General features: G+C 44.2%; 1 long non-coding RNA gene across 1 annotated transcript; it reads right to left on the bottom strand.

Annotated features, from left to right (window-relative positions):
- Window positions 1-118: 118 nt before the first annotated feature.
- LOC140709455 (uncharacterized) lies at window positions 119-17,437 on the bottom strand. Its single transcript, XR_012089916.1, has 2 exons — window positions 13,928-17,437; window positions 119-9,156 (listed from the first exon to the last, which is right to left on the bottom strand). It is a non-coding gene; the product is annotated as an uncharacterized lncRNA (long non-coding RNA).
- Between the last annotated feature and the right edge of the window lie 122 nt (window positions 17,438-17,559).

Below are 17,559 nucleotides of genomic sequence, written 5' to 3'. Positions count from 1 at the left end.
ACTTTGTAGACAGCCCCAGCCTCCTCCTTGTGATACTATACTGCCGCCTAATGTCCTCTCAATAAATGACACCAAATACATTCTCCACGTGAATTCAGAAATAATGGAATAAACGAGGTTGAAGTTGAACCATTTTATTGTGATAGAAAAACTTTTTGGAAACCAGTCTGCACATATGCATGTATGCTTGTGTATGTATGAAGTACATCTGGAGAACACAAATAAGCTGTTAACAGCAGATGCCTCCGGGAAAGGGAACTGGCAGGCTGAGAAATCTACCAAAATAATAGTGATGATGATGATGGTGATGATGTTATTTTGTATCTTTTAAATTTTGAGGCATACGATGTCCTGCTAATTGAAAAAAAAATGTTTAACTTAAAAAAAGTATTTATTAAATGTTGCTGCTATGATGACTAAGGGGCCATCTTTTCTTCATTCATTGATTCGTGTTCTTAACAAATACTCACTGAAAGCTTCCTGTGTGCTGGGCACTGTCTGGAGTAAAAACAGTGAGGAAGACATGCTCCCACTCTCCTGGAGCAGAGATGCTCAGAGGATGGCCCAGGACACCACATGGTGAAGGTGGCCGAACCCACAGCCTGGGTCCTAGGCTGGCTGGCCATGTGAAGCGGCACCCACCCAGTCCTGCGGCCGTGGGTCAGTGCCCTGGGGAGCAATCACATGCAGTGGGCTTCAGACCTGCATTGAGTCTCTTTGTTTGGGCACTTCAGCCTTATCCTAATTAATATGCACTTCACAAGCAGCATATAAGGGACATTTTATTCACCCAGCAACTGAAGCACACACATTCTTCTCCAGTGCCATGGAAAACTTACAAAAAGTCACAAAGAGGGATACAAAGCTCATGTCGACAACCTCCACAGAGTGGATATCAGAGATGACACTCCCTGGCCACAGCTCAATCAAGTGAGAATTCACTGATTAAAAGGTAAATTTAGAAATTAATTCAAAAATTTAAAAATGTTTATTTTTTTAAAAATGTATTAGCAATCTAAAAAAAATACTGATTCATAGGACACAAATCAAAGAAACCACTAACTTGCTAATCTCTATGACATACAAGTTCCATTTATGGTCATGAACTTGATAGTAGGCCAAATTTAGGGTTTAAAATCCTAGAAACAAAAAAATATATAGAATTTTAACCTCACAATTATTTGAATGTCATTTTGGAAAAGTGCTACCTGAGACGCAGACACTGAGGACATACCTGTATGTGCACGTTGGTCCTGACCCCCACCTCCCTTTGTACTCACACTAAGAAGCACCCCAGTTACTAAACAGAATAAAAGGAAAGAAGCTGTGAAAAATTACTTACGAGAGAGGGGACATGACTACAGGCAGAGGTGCTTCCTAACTCGTACTGTGAAATCCTCTGTCTTCAAAAATTGTCCTTAAATGTTTGAGGTGATGTATATCCCAGTTATACATATGTATAAAAGTGTCACATGTACCTCAAAAATACATACAACTATGATAGAGCAAGTTTTTCTTTTAATACTTTAAGTTATAGGGTACATGAGCACAACGTGCAGTTTTGTTACATAGGTATACATGTGCCATGTTGGTTTGCTGCACCCATTAACTCATCATTTACATTAGGTATTTCTCCTAATGCTATCCCTCTCCTTGCCCCCCCCCGTCACCCCACGACAGGCCCCAGTGTGTGATGTTGCCTGCCCTGTGTCCAAATGTTCTCATTGTTCACTTCCCACCTATAAGTGAGAACATGTAGTGTTTGGTTTTCTGTCCTTGCAATAGTTTGCCCAAAATGATGGTTTCCAGCTTCATCAATGTCCCTGCAAAGGACATGAACTCATCCTTTTTTATGGTTGCATAGTATTCCGTGGTGTATATAATCCAGTCTATCATTGATGGACATTTGGATTGGATCCAAGTCTTTGCTATTGTGAATAGTGCCACAATAAACATAAATGTGCATGTGTCTTTATAGTAGCATGACTTATAATCCTTTGGGTATACACCCAGTAATGGGATTGCTGAGTCAAATGGTATTTCTAGTTCTAGATCCTTGAGGAATCGCCACACCGTCTTCCACAATGGATGAACTAACTTACAGTCCCACCAACAGTGTAAAAGCATTCCTATTTCTCCACATCCTCTCCAGCATCTGTTGTTTCCTGACTTTTTAATGATTGCCATTCTAACTGGTGTGAGATGGTATCTCATTGTGGTTTTGATTTGCATTTCTCTGATGGCCAGTGATGATGAGCATTTTTTCTTCTGTCTCTTGGCTGCATAAATGTCTTCTTTTGAGAAGTATCTGTTCATATCCTTTGCCCACTTTTCAATGAGGTTGTTGTTATTTTTTTCTTGTAAATTTGTTTAAGTTATTTGTAGATTCTGGATATTAGCCCTTTGTCAGAAGGGTAGATTGCAAAAATTTTCTTCCATTCTGTAGGTTGCCTGTTCACTCTGATGGTAGTTTCTTTTGCTGTGCAGAAGATCTTTAGTTTAATTAGATCCCATTTGTCTATTTTGGCTTTTGTTGCATTGCTTTTGGTGTTTTAGTCATGAAGTACTTGCCCATGCCTATGTCCTGAGTGGTATTTCCTAGATTTTCTTCCAGGATTTTTATGGTTTTAGGTCTAACATTTAAGTCTTTAATCCATCTTAAATTAATTTTTTGTATCAGGTCTAAGGAAGGTACCCAGTTTCAGCTTTCTACATATGGCTAGCCAGTTCACCCAGCACCATTTATTAAATAGGGACTCCTTTCCCCATTTCTTGTTTTTGTCAGGTTTGTCAAAGATCAGATGGCTGTAGATGTGTGGTGTTATTTCTGAGGGCTCTGTTCTGTTCCATTGGTCTATATCTCTGTTTTGGTACAAGTTCCATGCTGTTTTGGTTACTGCAGCCCTGTAGTATAGTTTGAAGTCACGTAGAGTGATGCCTCCAGCTTCATTCTTTTTGCTTAGGATAGTCTTGGCTATGCAGGCTCTTTTTTGGTTCCATATGAACTTTAAAGCAGTTTTTTTCCAATTATGTGAAGAAAGTCATTGGTAGCTTGATGGGGATGGCATTGAATCTATAAATTATCTTGGGCAGTATGGCCATTTTCATGGTATTGATTCTTCCTATCCATGAGCATGGAATGTTTTCTATTTGTTAGGGTCCTCTTTTATTTCCTTGAGCAGTGGTTTGTAGTTCTCCTTGAAGAGGCCCTTCACATCCCTTGAAAGTTGGATTCCTAGATGTTTTATTCTCTTTGTAGCAATTGTGAATGGGAGTTCACTCACGATTTGGCTCTCTGTCTGTTATTGGTGTGTAGGAATGCTCATGATTTTTGCACATTGATTTTGTGTCCTGAGACTTTGCTGAAGTTGCTTATCAGCTTAAGGAGATTTTGGGCTGACATGATGGGGTTTTCTAAATATACAATCATGCCATCTGCAAACAGGGACAATTTGACTTCTTCTTTTCCTAATTGAATACCCTTTATTTCTTTCTCTTGCCTGATTGCCCTGGCCAGAAATTCCAGCACTATGTTGAATAGGAATGGTGAGAGAGGGCATCCCTATCTTGTGCCAGTTTTCAAAGGGAATGCTTGCAGTTTTTGCCCATTCAGTATGATATTGGCTGTGGGTTTGTCATAAATAGCTCTTATTATTTTGAGATACATTCCATCAACACCTAGTTTATTGAGAGTTTTTGGCATGAAGGGCTGTTGAATTTTGTCAAAGGCCTTTTCTGCATCTATTGAGATAATCATGTGGTTTTTGTCATTGGTTCTGTTTATGTGATGGATTAAGTTTATTGATTTGCATATGTTGAACCAGCCTTGCATTCCAGATATGAAGTCAACTTGATCATGGAGGATAAGCTTTTTGATGTGTTGCTGGATTTGGTTTGCCAGTATTTTATTGACGATTTTCACATCGATGTTCATCAGGGATAATGGTCTAAAATTCCCTTTTTTTGTTGTGTCTCTGCCAGGTTTTGGAATCAGGATGATGCTGGACTCATAAAATGAGTTAGTGAGGATTCCCTCTTTTTCTATTGATTGGAAACGTTTCAGAAGGAATGGTACCAGCTCCTCTTTGTACCTCTGGTAGAATTCACCAGATGGTGAATCCATCTGGTCCTGGACTTTTTTTGGCTGGTAGGCTATTAATTATTGCCTCAATTTCAGAGCCTCTTATTGGTCTACTCAGAGATTCAACTTCTTCCTGGTTTAGTCTTGGGAGGGTGTACGTATCCAGGAATTTGTCCATTTCTTGTAGATTTTCTAGTTTATTTGCATAGAGGTGTTTACAGTATTCTCCAATGGTAGTTTGTATTTCTGGGGGATTTGTGGTGATATCCCCTTTATCATTTTTTATTGCGTCTATTTGATTCTTCTCTCTTTTCTTCTTTATTAGTCTTGCTAGTGGTCTATCAATTTTGTTGATCTTTTCAAAAAACCAGCTCCTGGATTCATTGATTTTTTGAAGGGTTTTTGTGTCTCTATCTCCTTCAGTTCTTCTCTGATCTTAGTTATTTCTTGCCTTCTGCTAACTTTTGAATGTGTTTGCTCTTGCTTCTCTAGTTCTTTTAATTGTGATGTTAGGGTGTCAATTTTAGTTCTTTCCTGCTTTTTCTTGTGGGCATTTAGTGCTATAAATTTCCCTCTACACACTGCTTTAAATGTGTCCCAGATTCTGGTACATTGTGTCTCTGTTCTCATTGGTTTCAAAGAACATCTTTATTTCTGCCTTCATTTCGTTATGTACCCAGTAGTCATTCAGGAGCAGGTTGTTCAGTTTCCATGTAGTTGTGCAGGTTTGAGTGAGTTTCTTAATCCTGAGTTCTAATGTGATTGCACTGTGGTCTGACAGACAGTTTATTGTGGCTTCTGTTCTTTTACATGTGCTGAGGAGTGCTTTATTTCCCACTATGTGGTCAATTTTGGAATAAGTGCTATGTGGTGTTGAGAAGAATGTATATTCTGTTGATTTGGGGTGAAGAATTCTGTAGAGGTCTATTAGGTCTGCTTGCTGCAGAGCTGAGTTCAAGTCCTGGATATCCTTGTTAACATTCTGTCTCATTGATCTAATATTGACAGTGGGGTGTTAAAGTCTCCCAGTATTATTGTGTGGGAGTCTAAGCCTCTTTGTAGGTCTCTAAGGACTTGCTTTATGAATCTGGGTGCTCCTGTATTGGGTGCATATATATTTAAGATAGTTAGCTCTTCTTGTTGAATTGATCCCCTTACCATTATGTAATAGTCTTCTTTGTCTCTTTTGATCTTTGTTGGTTTAAAGTCTGTTTTATCAGAGACTAGGATTGCAATCCCTACTTTTTTTTTTTTCTTTCCATTTGCTTGCTGGATCTTCCTCCACCCCTTTATTTTGAGCCTATGTGTGTCTCTGCACATGAGATAGGTCTCCTGAATACAGCACACTAATAGCTCTTGACTCTTTATCCAGTGTGCCAGTGTGTCCAGAATTGGTGGGTTCTTGGTCTCACTGACTTCAAGAATGAAGCTACGGACCCTCGTGGTGTTATGGTTCTTAAAGATGGTGTGTCTGGAGTTTGTTCCTTCAGACTCTCAGATGTGTCTGGAGCTTCTTCCTTCTGGTGGGTTCGTGGTCTCACTGTCAGGAGTGAAGCTGCAGACCTTCATGGTGAGTGTTACAGCTCTTAAAGCCAGCGTGTCTGGAGTCATTTGTTCTTCCTGATGGGTTTGTGGTCTCACTGGCTTCAGGAGTGAAGCTGCAGACCTTTGCAGTGAGTGTTACAGTTCATAAAGGCAGCGTGGACCCAAAGAGTGAGCGGCAGCAAGATTTATTGCAAAGAGCTAAAGAACAAAGCTTCCACAGTGTGGAAGCGGACCTGAGCGGGTTGCCACTGCTGGCTCAGGCAGCCTGCTTTTATTCCCTTATCTGGCCCCACCCACATCCTGCTGATTGGTCCATTTTACAGAGAGCTGATTGGTTCACTTTACAGAGAGCTTATTGGTCCATTTACAATCCTTGAGCTAGACACAGAGTCACAGAGTGCTAGTTAGCTAGATACAGAGTTAGCTGGATACAGAGTACCAATTGGTGTATTTACAAACCTTGAGCTAGACACAGAGTACTGATTGGTGTATTTACAAAACCTGAGCTACACAGAGTGCTGATTGGTTCATTTACAATCCTTGAGCTAGATACAGAGTCACAGAGTGCTAGTCCTCCAAGTCTCCACTAGGTTAGCTAGATACAGAGTACCGATTTGTGTATTTACAAACCTTGAGCTAGACACAGAGTACTGATTGGCCTATTTACAAACCCTGAGCTAGACACAGAGTGCTGATTGGTGCGTTTACAATCCTTGAGCCAGACATAGAGTGCTAGACGTAAAAGTTCTCCAAGTCCCCACTAGGTTAGCTAGATACAGAGTGCTGATTGGTGCACATACGATCCTCAGGCTAGATATAAAAGTTATTCATCCAGTTCAGGAGCCCAGTTAGCTTCACCCAGTGGATCCTGCACTAGGGCTGCAGGCAGAGCTGCCCACCAGTCCCGAGCAGCGCCTGCACTCCTCAGCCCTTGGGCTGTCTAAGGGACCAGGCACCACAGAGCAGGGGGTGGTGCCCATCGGGGAGGCAGCTAAGACCTGGCGAGAATTTGAGATTTGAGAGCAGTGCCAGAAGGCCGGCACTGCTGGGGGACCCGGCGCAACCTCCACAGCTGCTGGCCCAGGTGCTAAGCTGGCCAGCAGCTCTGTGTGTGGGGCTGCTGAGCCCACACCCGTGCCCATCGGAACTCACACTGGCCGGCGAGCATGGCCCCGGTTCCTGCCCACACCTCTCCCTCCACACCTCCCTGCAAGCAGAGGGAGGTGGCTGCAGCCTCAGCCAGCCCAGAGAGGGGCTCCCATGGTGCCGTGGTGGGCCGAAGGACTCCTCAAGTGCTGCCAGACCAGGTGCCAAGGCCGAGGAGGCACTGAGAGCAAGGGCTGCTAGCACATTGTCACCTCTCACCAGTCTGTGTCCTTTAATTGGGGCATTTTCCCCTATTCACATTTAAGGTTAATATTGTTATGTGTGAATTTGATCCTGTCATTATGATGTTAGCTGGTTATTTTGCCCGTTATTTGATACAGTTTCTTCCTAGTATCAATGGTCTTTACAATTTGGCATGATTTTGCAGTAGCTGGTACCAGTTGTTCCTTTCCATGTTTAGTGCCTCCTTCAGGAGCTCTTGTAGGGCAGGCCTGGTGGTGAAAAAAATCTCTTAGCTTGTCTGTAAAGGATTTTATTTCTCCTTCACTTAGGAAGCTTAGTTTGGCTGGATATGAAATTCTGGGTTGAAAGTTATTTTAAGAATGTTGAATATTGGCCCCCACTCTTTTCTGGCTTATAGAGTTTCTGCTGAGAGATCTGCTGTTAGTCTGATGGGCTTCCCTTTGTGGGTAACCTGACCCTTCTCTCTGGCTGGCCTTAACATTTTTTCTTTCATTTCAATTTTTGTGAATCTGATTATTATGTGTCTTGAGGCTTCTCTTTTGGGGTGTTCTCTGTATTTCCTGAATTTGAATGTTGACCTGCCTTGCTAGGATGGGGAAGTTGTCCTGGATAGTATCCTGAAGGGTGTTTTCCAACTAGGTTCCATTCTCCCCATCACTTTCAGGTACACTAGTCAAATGGAGATTTGGTCTTTTCACATAGTCCCATATTTATTGGAGGCTTTGTTCACTTCTTTTTACTCTTTTTTCTCTAAACTTCTCTTCATGCTTTATTTCATAAATTTGATCTTCAATCACTGATACTCTTTCTTCCACTTGATTGAATCAGCGATTGCAGCTTGTACTTGCGTCACATAGTTCTCGCGTCACGGTTTTCAGCTCCATGAGGTCATTTAAGGACTTCTCTACCTGTTTATTCTAGTTAGTCACTTGTCTAATCTTTTTTCAAGGTTTTTAGCTTCCTTGAGATGGCTTCCAACATCCTCCTTTAGTTCGGAGAAGTTTGTTGTTACAAACCTTCTGAAGCCTTCAGCTCATCAAAATCATTCTCTGTCCAGCTTTGTTCCATTGCTGGCAAAGAACTGCAATCCTTTGGAGGAGAAAAAGCGCTCTGATTTTTAGAATTTTCAGCTTTTCTGCTCTGGTTTCTCCCCATCTTTGTAGTTTTATCTACCTTTGGTCTTTGATGCTGGTGACCTACAGATTGGGTTTTGGGGTAGATGCCCTTTTTGTTGATGTTGATGCTAGTCCTTTCTGTTTGTTAGTTTCCCTTCTAACAGTCACGTCCCTCAGCTGCAGGTCTATCGGAGTTTGCTGGAGGTCCACTTCAGATCCTGTTTGCCTGGGTATCACCAGCAAAGGCTGTAGAATAGCAAATATTGCAGAACAATAAATATTGCTGCCTGATCCTTCCTCTGGAAGCTTCATCCCAGAGGGGCATCTGACTGTATGAGATGTCAGTTGGCCCCTACTAGGAGGTGTCTCCCAGTCAGGCTACATGGGGGTCAGGGACCCATTTGAGGAGGCAGTCTGTCCATTCTTGGGGTTCAAATACCATGCTGGGAGAACCACTGCTCTCTTCAGAGCTGTCAGACAGGGGCGTTTAAGTCTGCAGAAGTTTCTGCTGCCTCTTGTTCAGCTATGCCCTGCCCCCAGTAGTGGAGACTACAGAGGCAGTAGGCCTTGCTAAGCTGCGGTGGGCTCCACCCAGTTCAAGCTTCCCCAGCCACTTTTGTTTACCTACTCAAGTATCAGCAATGGCAGATGACCCCTGCCTGCCAGGCTACTGCCTCGCAGGTCGATCTCAGACTGCTGTGCTAGAAGTGAGCAAGGCTCCATAGGCGTGGAATCCACCAAGCCAGGTGCAGGATGTAATCTCCTGGTGTGCCATTTGCTAAGACCATTGGAAAAGCACAGTATTTGGGCAAGAGTGTCCCATTTTTCCAGGTATAGTCTGTCACGGCTTCCCTTGGCTAGGAAAGGGAAGTCCCCCGACCCCTTGCTTTTCCCGAGTGAGGCAATGCGCCACCCTGCTTTGGCTTGCCCTCCGTGGGCTGCATCCACTGTCCAACCAGTCCCACTGAGATGAACCAGGTACCTCAGTTGGAAATGCAGAAATCACCCATCTTCTGCATCGATCATGCTGGGAGCTGCAGACTGGAGCTGTTCCTATCTGGCCATCTTGGAACGGAGAGAGCAAAAATATTTCTAAATAACACATGGACAGAGAAACATTGTAGTAGCAGACTTTAGAAAATGTTCCAAACTGACAATTACAAAAATACAACATAGCCAAATGTGTGGGACAGAGCTACAAGGATGCTTATAGGAAATGCAAAGCTCTAACTGCATTTCTGATAAGATAGGCTGAAAGTTGACCTCGAGTAAGACAGCAGCACATCGCTCCCACTGGGCAGCCTGGCTTGGGGCTCCCTAGTAGGGATGGTTTTTGAGGGGGACCTCATCATAGTTCTGGGGTCATGTAGAGGACACTCTGGTGTTACTGTTTCCAGTGCACCAAGGGTGACTGTCTTCTGGTGACCTAGCTACCTTGGCCCAAGCATTCTGGGGCCTGGGAGACTGGGAGGCAGGAGATGGGTGGGAGGACAGAAAGGTCCCAGGTAATAGGGGAGCAGGGCTAAGGAACACAGGTAGCCAGCCTGAGGTAGCTCCCTCAGCCTCTGTGCTGAGAAATCTCGCTCTCTACTTCTCCGCCCTGAGAAACCTTGCTGTCTGGAATCCTGTCGCCTGCAGATGCTCAGCCATGCAGGTCACTCCACAGAGAGAAGCAGCCTGGAGCTCTCACCTTGGCTCACAGCCTCAGATGAGGGGCTTCCGGATATAACATGGCATGTTCATCTTGAGTTTGTGCCCCCAAGTCAGCCTTTCAGCCCAGTGTGATGTGTTGCCATGTGACCCACAGCCCTGCTTTCAGCCTGTCAGAAAAAGCTTCATTTTAAACTTCACCTGAACTCCTCCCTTCTCTGCAATCCTGTCTATCCTGTGCTGAAGACAGAAGGCCTCTGATCTGGCTCCCTCGCTGCAGTTACTAACCCTCACTTTGTCATGGACAGCTGTGCCCTGGTGCCCTTCACCAAAGGGGCTTTATCAGGCGTCAGAAACACCCTTCCTGATGGTGAGGCACTGGGCTGTAAAATATACATACATTTTTTAAAAAGGCAAATACTTGATGACACCATGCTATTTGGGCTTTATTTTTTTGAACACTTAGCAATGCCCTTTCTCAACAAAACAAAACACCATTTTACTTGAATTCCTTAGATAATGGAATTGGCGGCAGGCAGGGTTTGTTTTTTCACCCCTTGAATGTTAAAAATAACCCCGAGAGAGCTATCTGCACTGAGCATGAAGGAAATAATACATACAGTGGTCCATTTCCAAGACAAGGTGCCTTGAATTGGTTTAGGTCGGCAAACTACAGAAGAAACAGGATACACTAGGCCCCTGCTTGGATAGCCAATGTCTGCTTGCCGCCTCCCCACGCCCTCCCCTACCCCATTGCCTTAGTTGCCTTCAACCAAACCAAAGAAGTTAGTCTAAGATGAAAGTTTCCTAGCTTGCAAAATAGCTTACTTTGTCTGTTCTTAACAGCCTGCCCAGATACTTAGGTCATAAGTCAAGTACTTGAAGAGGCCCTGAGCTAACAAGGATTGCAATGTATTGTGGCTACAACAAAATGCAGCAGAACAATCCTAAAGAAAATGCCTAAAACCCCTACCCAACAACCAACAGGCAATGTCCAGGAAGACTGTGACCCTATCGTACTCAGCCTATGAGGAACCAAGGGAGGGACCTGCACACTAGGGGATAAATTGCTTTTGAAACTGCTAGGTGTGCCTGCCCATTAGACACCCGATCTTGCAAGACTGTCATTAAAGTCTCACTTCCACTGTTCTCTGGGTCTCTAAGCCCAAACTTTGGGTTTGGATGGGTTTTTTTCTCACAGCATGACCTCCTCTCCACCAGTGATGTGCAGCACTGCAGTGAGCAGAGCAGAAGAGCTCTCCCTTCCCACTCATCCACCTGCCTCTTGGTTAGACATAAGTTCTCTTGTAACTTATTTTGCTTCATTTCTTTTAAGTAAGAATAATAAAGTTTTAGTCTTTAATTTAAAAAAAGAAGATAGGCTAAAAATTAATGTGTTTAGCTTAAACTAGAAAATTTTAAAAAACAATACACTCTAAGTACAAAGAAAGAAATACTAAAGATGAAATAAATTTTAAAATATTAAACAAAGATACAGAGGAGTTCCACAAAGCCAAAAGTTAGCTCTTGGGGAAGAGAAGTAATAAAACTTAGGCATTCCTGGGGATGCTGACCAAGGAAAAAAGGAAAATTTACAAATTAATTATTATGAGTGAAATGGAGGCTATCACTGCAAATACTAAGAAGACGTGAATAATGTTATACTAATAACACTGAAAACTTAGGTGAAATGGGATGATTCCTTTAGAAAAATGCCAAAACTGCCTGGAAAAGGAGAAAGCTTGATTAGAAATGGAATCAGCAGTTTAAAATATTTCACACAGAAAACAGAAATATTCCATCAAATATTCAAGAAATAGAAACTTCAAAACTTAAACACATTTAGAAGATTTAAAAGCAGAAAATCTCCAACTCATTCTGTAAGGCTAATTTAATCTTGATAGTTTCTAAACAAGTACTATATTAGAAAGAACATTAGAAGCCAATCTTTTTGTGAATGTAGGAGCAAAGAACCTAAACACAATGTTAGCAAGTCAAATCCAGCAATGTATTTTAAAAGTATGCTTTATATTGCGAATGCAGGAATGATTCAATGTTAGAATTTATCATATCAACAAATTAGTGGGCCAGGTGTGGTGGCTCACGCCTGTAATCCCAGCACTTTGGAAGGCTGAGGCAGGTGGATTGCCTGAGGTCAGGAGTTCGAGACCAGTCTGGCCAACATGGCGAAACCCTGTCTCTACTAAAAATACAAAAGAATTAGCTGGGCGTGCTGGTGTGTGCCTGTAATCCCAGCTACTTGGGAGGCTGAGGCAGGGGAATTGCTTGAACCAGGAAGGTGGAGGTTGCAGTGAGTCGAGATCATGCCACTGCACTCCAGCCTGGGTGACAGAGCAAAACTCCGTCTCATACGAAAAAGAAAATTAGTGGAAAAACATAATAATATCATGTATAGATGAAGGAAATGCACAAAATAACATTGAACGTTCATTAATGATTTTTCAAAACTCTTAAACTAGAAATAGAAGGAAATTTTCTTAATCTGGTAGATGACAACCTATACAATGTAAAATGCTAAAGGCCTTCGTGGAGAGAAGACAGTCCATTAACAGCTACTCTAAATGGGACAATCTGTTCACACTAGTCTCCCCCTACCAGGACAGTCGACCAATTGCCCAGAACATTATTACCTGTGTTACAGCTGCACTTCATGTGGTCCCAACAAGACTGTCACTACAGTGCAAGGTGACGTCTGTTGGATCATCCATCGGGAAGCTAAGAGACCACACAATGGCCCACGTGGCAGGCAGGAATCATAAATGCCAAGTTCTCTTGGGGAAGAGTAGGGTTTCCCTCACATTTTTTCCTGTTTGTAGTAGATTTTGGAAAATGGAAGGCTAGCCATGAGCAGGGAAGATCTTACTTTTTTGTTGCCTTATAGGAAAAATATTTGGTAGAGAAAGCAGTGATTTGTGGTTATAGATTTCAGAGGAAGAAATCAGAGCAGTGGCTAAGATGTTTTGTTTGATATTATTAACTAAATGACCTATGAGTGATGGTATCTTAGGTTGAATTCTTCCAAAACAAATTCTAAAGAACGATTTGAGTGCAAGTAGTCTATTTAGGAGGTGACACCAGGAAAAACCAGTAGAGGAGTGGGGCAGTGAGACAGGGAAAGGAGGAAAGCCAGTATGGGATACCACTCGGGACCACTGTGCTCAATTCCACGTAGACATGCCAGAGAGTTGTCCTGAGCAGAAAGGGAGCCAGGGTCTTTGCACCTGACATGGGCTGAGGGCCGCTCTCAGAAGCGTTACCTCCTGGCACTTCCTCTGCCAAAAGAAGGCCCTGCTGTGGAGAGTCATGGGAGTACACAGTGGGATAGACATGGGCAGGAGGCCTGGCAGCCTCTGCTACAGAGACACTGTGCAGTCCACGTTCTGTTCCTTCACTGAGCAGACAGCTTTGCAGCTGTCCTCCTGGACTTTTGTGAGTAGGTGGGCACATGTGAGCAAGTCATACACAATAGTGGGCTTCCTCCACTATTACTCAAGTTAGGTAAATTGAGGCAGCTTGATAACTCATCAACCTCTTCTAAAACATTCTCACCCCCAAAAAGCAGGGCCAGGCACTCCTCCCTGCTGTCAGAATACTTGCATACATGTTCTACTGAAGCCCATGTTTCAGTTATCTGCTCCTGCATTCCTAGGGCGGGTGCCAATTGGCTTCCTTCACCTTCTGCCTGCAGGGCTGAGCTGCTTCTGGCTGACAAGTGAAAACATCAGAAGCACCCTCATCAATCGATCCATTTCTTCCACAAATATTTTGAATACTGACTTAATTTGAGTTTACCCAAAGGCAATTTGAGTCAAGAGCTTAGATGCAGGTAGTTGACCTGGGAGGTGATTCCCAGAAGCAGCAGAGAGAGAGAGAGTAAGAGAGAGAGAGAGCGAGAGCGCGCACGCGAGAGCGCACCGAGGAAGATCAGAGGACCACCCAAGGGGGCATTATTGAGCTGATCACCACTGAGGGTCACTGAGGCTCACTTCTACTGAGGACTCAGAATTGGTCCTCTGGGGACAGAAGGCTGAGGCATATATCCCCAAGTTAGTTAAGGGTTGCTGTGAAGCAGGTTCACTGTGCACTGGTTACCAACATGTCTGTGTCCAGTGAGAGAGAACACATTCATACTCAATAAGTTATATGAAGCAAATTTATTACTTACAGACAGGCAGCAAGGGAGAAGAGGAGCATTCATTGCAAGCTGGTCTCCCAAGGCTCAGGAAATCTGCTCAGGGCAAATGGAGTCTCAACTGGGCAAGCCCCACTTTCACCACAGATGAGGGATGCCAGAGAGCAGCCTGCCCTGGGTTTAACATCCCAGGGTAATGTGATTTGCTGGGCTGTGTTGAAGGACATCCTATTTTCAGCAGGAGACTGGAACTGACCTTGGGCTGTTTGGCCAGCTCTCCCTTATCTCACGATGTTGCAATCCCAGCACATTCTGCAGTTATTCCTGAGAACTACACGGAAAAACGGGGACTGGGTCTGTCCAAGGCCAGCCAAACTGCCCTGCAGTTACCCCGGGGATGTTAAATTTCCCTGAATTCCAGGCTGTGCCTGCTCCCAAGGCTTCCGGAGAAAGTCGTAAGATAAGCCTTAAAGAGGACAGCAACAAGATGCCTGAGGTGGCGGCATTTAGGGGAACTTTCCACAACAACCAGAGAGCTGACGGCAGAGGCAGGCAAGGGACATTAGCACTGCCAGTGTATGCTACAGGCACCTACCATGTTCCAGACAGAGTGCCGGGCACGCAGCAGTGAGCAGGACAGACCAACTTATTTGTTCTCATGGAACTTCATTTCAGTAGTGGAACAAAGAATTCACCAATAAACAAGTCAGCAAATAAGTAATGATGGGTGTTGTCTTTGCAAAAATTATGACAATAAGAAAAATATGACAAAGGAAAATTACGACAGTGAAAAAAAACCTGACCTAATCCAACTCCATCTTCTAACCTCCAATCTGCCCTTGTTCATTCCCAGGCATAGGCCAAACAAATTTGTGGAGAAATTTAATTTATAATTTCACTTTAAACCAAATATAACAGCCCGTCCCTGAAACAAACCTCCTTCTTGCTTGGGGACCAGACCACCTTTGTGAGACTAACAAATTAGCTACAAGATTAAAAATTATGGGCCAGGCATGGTGGCTCACACCTGTAAGCCCAGCACTTTGGGAGGCCAAGTTGGGCGGATCATCTGAGGTCAGGATTTTGAGACCAGCCTGGCCAACATGGTGAAACCCTGCCTCTACTAAAAAATATAAAAACTAGCTGCGCATGGTGGCAGGTGCCTGTAATCCCAGCTACTCAGGAGGCTGAGGCAGGATAATTGCTTGAACCCAGGAGGGGGAGGTTGCAGTGAGCTAAGATCGCACCATTGCACTCCAGTCTGGGGGACAAGAGCAAAACTTCATCTAAAAAAAAAAAAAAAAAAAAAAAATTATGGCTTAGGAGTCATGCAGCCCGAAGCCACAAGATTCCTAACCCCTCCAATTGCTCTAATAAATAATATTACTATTATAAAACATAAGATTGGTGTTCAAGGTATTTTTCAGACCCTACATTGTGATAGACTAGCCGCCCAGGCTGGTAAACTGGCTCATCTGGTCTTGTGATCCCAACCCAGGAACTGACCCAGAGCAAGACAAAAGCTTCTTCTCCTCGTGATTTCATCCCTAACCCAACCAATCAGCACTCACCATTCCCTAGCCCCCTGACTGCTCAACTATCTTTTAAAAACCCTAGTCTCCAGACTGGCACAATCCCAGCACTTTGGGAGGCTGAGGAGGGCAATCACTTGAGAGCAGGAGTTCAAGACCAGCCTGACCAACACAGTGAAACCCTGTCTCGACTAAAAATACAAATAATTAGCTGGGCATTGTGGCGTGCACTTGTAATCCCAGCTACTTGTGAGGCTGAGGCACGAGAATCACTTGAACAGAAGGTGGAGGTTGCAGTGAGCCTAGACTGCACCACTGCACTCCAGCCAGGGCAATGAAGCAAGCCACTGTCTCAAAAACAAACCCCCCCCAAAAATTCCTTAAACTCCAAATCTGAGGAGAGCCTGATTTGAGGAATAATAAGCCTCTGATCTCCTATTTAGCCAGCTCTATGTGTACTGAACTCTTTATCGCAATTCCCGTCTTGAAAAATTGGCTCTATCTGGGCGACAGGCAAGAAGAAGCCATTGGGTGGTTACAGTGTGATGAGTGCTATGAAGGAAATAACATAAAGGGTGATAGAGAATAACTAGAGGAGGCATTCTAGATAAAATGGTCTGAGGAGGTGACATTTGAGCTGAGTACTAAACATTGAGAAAGAATCTACAAAGGGAAGATCTGGTGCAAGACCTTTCCAAGCAGCGTATAACACACACAAAAGCCCATGCCAGCAAAAAGATTTTACTTTCACAAATTCTACAAACTCTAAGAGTAAAAAATGGTGAAAGGAAATGAAGTGATAACACATATTGTGAGTGCAGCAGGCAGAAACAGCGCCATCACCGTTTCACGACAGGATCTGAAAATACTAGGAAAAGTGCAAATTAAAACCATGAGACACAGTTTGGTCATTATTGGATGGGGAAAGATCCAGAAGTTTGGAAAGACCCCACTGGTGAAGATGTATGGAAACCCAAGGTCTTACACATTATTTGCCAGAGTGTAAATTAGTACAGTGTCTAAGGGGGGCAATTTAGCCATGTTTAGCCAATATATTATTTTAAAGGACATATCCCAGTACAGCCAATTCCAACTCTAAGAATATTTCTGACAGATATACCCACATGCATGCACAAAGACAGTCCATGGGATCCAGTCGCATTATTCCTAACTGCAAGCAACTGGGAAAAACTTCAAGGTCCATCAGTGAGGGCCCGCATAGGCTAACCTCTGTAATAACCAAATCTCAGTGGCAGTGTCCAACCAGGTGCTCGTGGGTGACCTTCCAACAGGGACCGCACTGCCCGGCTGACAGGCCTGGTCTATGTACTGTCCGGGCATCCCATACAGTTAGCACTCATTCACCCTCAAAAGCGTCCCATCTTGAAAATAAACGCTTGCCCACTTGGTGCTTCAGGAACCTGGGCTTCTTCCACCAATAGCTCTCCCAGATGCCCCAGTGCGCAGGTGGGGCCGTCCTCCAGGGCCAGGACTGGCTAGGGCGCACCCACACCTCCTTGGCCAGACGCTGTGGGCCAGGAAGGGGCTCTGGCCCTTGCGGGAATGAGGGCGCCTAGCATAGGTGTGCACGTGGGCAGCCCCCACCGTGGGGCCCCTAAGTAAGCCGGGACCTGCGAGCCAGGACAGTCAGGAGTTGCAACCTTGGTGATTTCTAGGAAGACATTAGAAAATGGGGTCAAAGGCCGGGTGCGGTGGCTCATGCCTGTAGACCCAGCACTTTGGGAGGCCGAGGCAGGCAGATCACCTTAGGTCAGGAGTTCGAGACCAGCCTGGCCAACAGGGTGAAACCTCGTCTCTACTAAAGATACAAAAATTAGCTGGGCGTGGTGACGCAGGCCTGTAATCCCAGCTACTCAGGAAGCTGAGGCAACAGAATCGCTTGAACCCGGGAGGCAGAGGTTGCAGTAAGCCGAGATCGTGCGACTGCACTCCAGCCTGGGTGAGACCCTGTTAAAAAAGAAAAAAAAAAAAAAAAAAAGACAATGGGGTCAAGAAATGGGGGGTGGGGGGGAGTGGATTTCATGAACCTGCCTGCTCTGATGTGGCTGCATTTCCATCATGCATTGTCCTAAAAAAAGAAAAAGAAAAAAATAAAATGTAGACGTGGAGGGA

This window comes from Chlorocebus sabaeus, chromosome 2 (assembly GCF_047675955.1).
Source record: "Chlorocebus sabaeus isolate Y175 chromosome 2, mChlSab1.0.hap1, whole genome shotgun sequence".
In the NCBI taxonomy this organism is placed as follows: Eukaryota; Metazoa; Chordata; class Mammalia; order Primates; family Cercopithecidae; genus Chlorocebus; species Chlorocebus sabaeus.
Note: the sequence above shows the minus strand (reverse complement) of the source record. Positions and strands in the feature narration are given on the sequence as shown.